The sequence below is a fragment of the Poecilia reticulata genome, linkage group LG2, assembly GCF_000633615.1.
Source record: "Poecilia reticulata strain Guanapo linkage group LG2, Guppy_female_1.0+MT, whole genome shotgun sequence".
NCBI classification, from domain to species: Eukaryota; Metazoa; Chordata; class Actinopteri; order Cyprinodontiformes; family Poeciliidae; genus Poecilia; species Poecilia reticulata.
Genome location: NC_024332.1, coordinates 28818719 through 28825515, shown reverse-complemented (window position 1 = coordinate 28825515; position 6797 = coordinate 28818719).

Here is a 6797-nt window from a genome sequence, read left to right as displayed (position 1 = left end):
AAAAATATATATATATATATATATATACATACATATATATATATATACTTGTTCAGAAACAAACAGAAGCTGGAGAAGGGTCTTACCACTGTCAATCAGCATTGTGTACATGCTGCTCACACCCTTCCCCCTTAGTCTCTGCTTTGCTACAGCTCCCTTCCCACAGTGGAGCCTGTTGTGAATGCACAGGCTAGTTAGCGTGACCTGACCACCTAATATGGCGGATAAACAGAGGTAAGTTGTTTCTTTGCCATTACATAAAGCAGCAAGTACACAGGCATGATCGACAGCGTTAAGACATGCCATCTGATTAGTTGGTTTTGAATGGGAGAAGTGCATTTCTGTGGTCCTACTGCCTCTTCCAGTAGGACCACAGGGAAGAGGCAAAACAAATTGAAGCGTTACCTACTCCAGCTTTAACACAACATCATGACTAAACATGACGGTGGTTTCGTGCTTTGGAGATGCTTTCTTGACGAAGAACAGAACAGCTCTATGTTCAAAAAAGATTCAACACAAGTCAGCATGGAAGGATTTCATCGGGGAGCATCAGTTTTAAAGTCTTGTATAAAAGCTTGGATTTAGGTTTAGACCATGACTGGTCATACATGAACAAGGTTTGATCTAAACCAGTCTATTGTAGCTCTATCTTTCCTTTCAAGGTCTTTATCCTGCTGCCACAGTCTTATATATTCTGTGGCTCCTAAAAGGTTTCAAAATCATCTTCAGAGCATGCCTCTACCACCACTATGTTTCATCAAGGTGATGATGTGTTTAGGGTTATGTGAAAATTTAAATTTTCCAACACACAACAGCATGACACATAGGACAAAAAGATGGACTTTACTTATTAATAACTTGTGAAATTACTTGGTCATGCAGGGTTTTTTTAAGGAGAGGTATTTAGGACAAGGTGACAGAACACCATCAACTTCAGCGTCACATGCTACTTTGATTGGTCTATCACACAAAGTCTTAATAAAATATTATGTAGTTGGGTTTGTAGAAGTGTAAGGCAATGCAGACACAGTTCTTACTGGGATCTCACTCTGGCTTGGATTGCTAAAGGATAATATCTCCCAGTGCTTTCCTGAGATTAATAGCAGCCTTTGTCTCACAGCACATCAACATTAGATGGATGAGAACACCGCATTTTATCGGACATCTGTTCAACGTGATCGCTCTCGGACACCCGTCAGACCAAATAAAGCCATGAACTGTTAACAACACTGTGCAGCGACTTGTGGTAGACTGTCATCCAAACATACCATATAAAACCAAACCAGTCTTATAAAGCCCTGCTGTCCTCGTGGCTCTGACTTGGGCCTTTGGAGCTTATAACTAGGAGCCTAAAGCCCTTTAAGAGACTGTGTAGCCTCGGGAGTTAAGGTAACAGCTAATTGTTTCACTTGTGCTCTGAAGATATTTGCTGTGAGCTCATGAATCAAGCATGTAGCCCTTGCATCGAGGCCACATCCCCTTGTTCTCCTCCTGTCGCATGCAGCCAGTGATTTATGGCTGGACAGTGGCCTGCAGAAGTATTGGATTAAACGAAATGTAGCGGGAGAACATCTGGAAAGCGTATTAGGTCCACATCACATTTTTCTGACACTTTGATAGTGATAACTGGAGCAGGGAAGCAGCATCTTTCTCATCGAACGTACACATGTGAAGTCGTGAAGTGTGGATCATGCTTTAAGTAGCATGGGATTAATGGTCCTACTTAAAGCACCAGGTGAGCTAACAAGAGCCCCAAATGAGCCTCTTCAATGTGTCCCTAATGCCTCCCAGATGTGGAGAATTTCAGTTCTGTTGGCGTCCTTGGTTGGAACAAAAGGCAGCGCCTAATTTGAAAAATGAAAGAGCCTCGATAGGATAAAGTACCCTTTCCAGAGCTGCGTGACATGGCCAGTATAACACAAGTCATTTTAGTCAAGGATAATTGGGTAAAAAAAAAATAAAATAAAGGACATCAGCAGGGAGGGCATGAGCACTGTACCTCTGCCTCTGCTCATCTCAGCCCTGTAACAAGAGCACAGGGAGGTGTGTTGAAACACAACCCCATCACTATTCATCCTAACCCCCTCGGTGCAACAATGACTAGTACGCGGTCTGCTTTTCATTTAAGAGAATTACCTTCGGGAGGCCAGCAGACGTCTCCTGAGCTGCTCCGTGTGTGTTCTTCTCATCCCTGTGGAGCTGTCTCATTAGCACGAGTTTGGTTTATCATACCCCCCCACACCCCTCCATCTCTGTCCTGCTGAAACCTGCAGCCTGCTGCACGGAGACCAAAAAATAATGACTCGCGTGGAGTGACAAAGTCCCCACGCGGAGTCCCCCGGCTTACTGCGGCGCAGACAGTCGGGCTCTCTAACAAGTTGACTGCAAAAGCCGAGGCCAGAGAGAGCGACGGAACCAAGAGGTAGAACTGGGTTGATATGAGAAGTGAAAGGAGTCGCCTGGATAATTCTAATTTATGATCTTCATCAGAGATTCTGTGACAGTGGGTCCAACTTGCCTAATGAGGTTTTCGACATGACACAGAACACCCTCATTGCATCTCACTCTGAACCATGACACGGTATCTTCCTGCAGGTATTGCTCCTTCGCTCTGCGAAGAACGTTTTACTGCCCAATTATTCAACCCGGTGTCGGTCGGCTACTTCCTTTTGAGCCATAAAGAGTTCAGGCGTCATCCCACCGGGGAGTGGCTCATATCATTTACATTTCATTAAAAGCGCGCCGCGAGACGTCATTGATTTGTCTTGTAAACTGGGATTTTCCATGATGCAACCTTTTGAGTAAGGAGGTGAGGGGGAGACCCATCAGAAGCTGTCAGGAGCCGTCAGAGGACAGGATCCAGACCTGTAGCCAGGAAAGACCAGGCCAGCCAGCTGTCACCTCGCTGACACTGGCTGAGACCATCCATCTGGCTGAGAGGGGCCCACCGTGGGTGCAGAAAGACATGCCAGATCCCCCTTTCTACTCGCACTGGTAATGTGCACACGAGCACAGGAGCAAGCATTTACATGCGTGCAGGGACATACATGTAGTCCTCTCTCAGGCATCCACGCATGAATGACATTGCACAATGCGACACGCATGTACTGATTAATCTCCAGCACAATCTGCAGTGCCGCCAGTAGGAATCATTCCTTCACTGGCCGATCAGAGAAGCCAAAGTGACATGCTGCCATCGAGCTAAACAGACACAAATAAACAATTAGAACGTTTGGCTGCAACGCTTGCTTTCACATACAGAAACATTCCGTCTCACAGAGTGAACCTATAAATTAAGAGGGTTCTTTTTTTTTTACCCATAGATCCAAGCAGCATTATAGAGAGCATAAAGAAGTCTTCTGCAGGCAAGAAAGGTTAAATGAATTAAGGATTTGCTTCGCTTCAAGTGCCTTGAGTACCTTGTTAACTGTTGGATGTGTCCCTGGTCCAACACATCTGAATCAAATAGCTGAATCGCCTCCTCAGTAACACAGTAGAGTTCTCCAGAGTCGTGATAATGTCTTTGTTATTTGACTCAGGTGTGTTGAAGGAGAGACACGCCAAATGTTGCAGGACACCAGAAATGGAGCCCTGAATTTGAAGGTTGCTGCTGTAGCAGATCTTCCAATTGTTCTTGAATGTTTACTCTACTGAAACCTGTGCAAGGTAAAACATCAAGTCCCAGATATTTTGCTGCCTTTAGTTTTCTTTTTTTTTCTGGATCTCCTTGTATTTATCTCCCTCCATCTTTCCAACAAGTTTGGCAAGCCTCCTTGTTCCTGCTTACAGAGCATACTAACAGATTAATACTGCTACTCCTGTGTTACACCCAGGGGGTAGTGTTTCCACCTCACAGTCATGTGCTACTTTCTGTCGTTTCCATCACATAAAATCCAAATAAAATACACTAACGATTTTTTTTCTTGTAAAATGACAGAATAAAGAAAAGTTCAAGGGGAATAAAAACCTCTGCAAAGCTTTATAGGCACAGCTTTTATTTGGAGTGCATTTGGATTTGGTTAGGTTAAATTTAACACTTTGATTAAGCATTTAAACAGCCAGCCTGGTGCGTCTTGATAATAGTGAGTGAATATAGCACACATATGCATCACTGCAACAGAATTTGTACAAATGCAACTCTTCCTTTGCCTAAATGACTCAGTAAAATAGTGGACTGCCAATATTCACTAGGTCACAAACCACAAAAGCCCACAAACAGCTGGATACTAAAAACTCCTTAATAAAATGTTCATAATTGAGTATTTTAAAGGATGAAGTTGAAAATACCCTTAATATAAAATTATACATAGTGGAAATTGTCTTGAATCCAACATCCAAGGTGATCCTTATCTTCCCCTTTGGTGGTACAGCCAACCAGCGCCAAGGAAAATGAATGATTCTCCTGGATTGACTGCTTTGCAAAAGAGAGCCAATACTGTGTTTTTATTATTAAGCATGCTCCATAGCAAAATCTGCAAATAGGCAAATTATTTGTAAATAATATGGGGTTACGCTTCACAGGAAAATTTGCTGATAGGTGAATCTGTGAATACTGATCTGCAAATAGACCGGAGTCTACTGTACAGTCATTTTATTTTACCTCCTACTGTGTAACACAGATCGTTTATTTGCACTGATAAGAATTCACCAACATCAGAATGATCAATACTTGGAGATCAACAGAGCCACGGTCTCTTTCTAAGTTTTAGCACAGAAGCGAGACGAACAGGCTCTTAGAATCCAGAAACTAGACATCTGAAAGAATTCTACGTATTTCTAAAGATTTGCTTAACATGGAGCAGAACCTACTCTGCTCTGAATGGTCTCAGTTTTGAACTGATAGAAAAAAAGAAAAAAAGAAAAAAGTCTGGAGCAGAGACCAGAGTTTATGGGATCCTGGGAGTGGATCCAGAGCAGATTTCTGACTTCTACTTGAACTACCCCTAACACTTTTTTATTACCGTTTACACAGGCACCACTTTTAAATTATCTGTTTACGAAGAAGTCTATGGTTATTTACTCTAAAGAACACAATGGTCTGTGCCCTTTTGCAAAATGCTTCATTTCAAGGTGAAACTGAACATTTTTAGCATTTTGGAGAACAGAAATAGGAAAAGTGAGAAGTAAAAAAGAAAAAAATATGGATTTTACAAGATCTCGTGATTCAAAGTTTTGCAATTTAATATTCCTTGGAAAGTAACTAACCAGCCGCTATTTGATGCCTGACACTGAGAAAGACCTCCACCACTTTTAAATTATTCGAGAGACAGTTGATGCAAATTGTCTTCCTTTTTAATCCAAAGGTAGCATCTGTTTTAAGATTTCTTATTCATAGTGAGCAATCTAAAGTGCACATTTCATGTTCAAAACTCGCAGGTTCTTTCAAACAATGTTTAGGATTTAATACATTTTATAATATTTTTGAAGGACTGTGCCAATTCACAGCTTCAGAGAAAGGCTATATAACAGGAATTGAGATTTTACTCAATTCCTGTTATTTTTTCATGTTGCTTCTAGAGCAGCATGAAAAAATATTAAACTTGACCTTGAACAGTTTTGAGAAGAACTATTTTCATATAATCTTTCTCAAATTTCCTCTAAATAATTGAGGCTGCAAAAAATATTCAGATTTGAAAGACATTAATATAATATATACTTTTTTCAATGTTTTTTTTGTATTTAATTGTATTTGCTTTATAAGATCTTTATGAAAAACTGAGGGGGTTTATTAAAGTTGGCCTAAAAGTCACAAAATCTCATTTTTCTGAACTTCCTATCTCATCAGTTGAAAGCATTGCTACAACTCTAAAAACACAACTGTATTGTTTTATTTTAAATTGTTTGAACTACAATAAAATCATAAGAGTTGACTGGTTTTTACTCTGTCCTAATTTGCTTGACGTATTCCATATTGCATCTGTTTTAAATGGAACAAATAATAATGAACCACAGACAGAACATGTTTGTCAGTGTAAATAATCACAGAGTGAAACGTGCTTTAAAATAGTCTCCATAGTGAGGCATTAGCCCAAATATGTCCTATTTCTCTCAACCGAGATTGTTTAGAAAGCTTAACTCATTACTCGTGACCTCTTTGCATGTCCCCATTTTACAAAATCCAAACTATTTCTTCTCAGCTACATCATAGTTTAGGGGGAAAGTTTAAAAGAAGCTGCCAGCGGAAAACATTCTCACCCCTTCAGTTTGTCTACATTTTGTTAAACAGTGATTCTAGAAGTTTTCTTTTTTTTTTTTTTTAAAGTCAACCAAAAACTGCATGTCACAACAAAGTGATATTGATATCTTGTAAAATCTATTTCAAATCTAATGTGTAAATATAACATGTACTGTTTTCACATCCTTTGCTGTGACACTTGAGTTGAACTCTGGTGCATTTTTTTTGCTACAGATCGTAGTTAAGAAACTTCTGCACAAATCTACACATCATGAATTGAGGCAAACATCTGACCCACATGTAGGAAACTCTCAAGAGACAACTATTAAGGTTTGAAAAGTATGTATTAAGTACAATGCTTCAGTCTGCTTCCGATTTCGCCAAAAAGTGACTTAGATGTTGTCAAACCAGGTGAAACTAAACCACTGGTCTGTTGAAAGCAAATTATACATATTTTTGGCTCCAAATGTCATGTTCAGAGAAACTAATCACCTGAATGACACCTGTCAAGTTAACAGATAAAAAAAATACTTGTGACTCTTATCTATCTTGAAGTATTTGGTTGTTTGTGATGGATACACCTGAACTGGCTTCATGATGGAGACGGGGACTATACGATGCT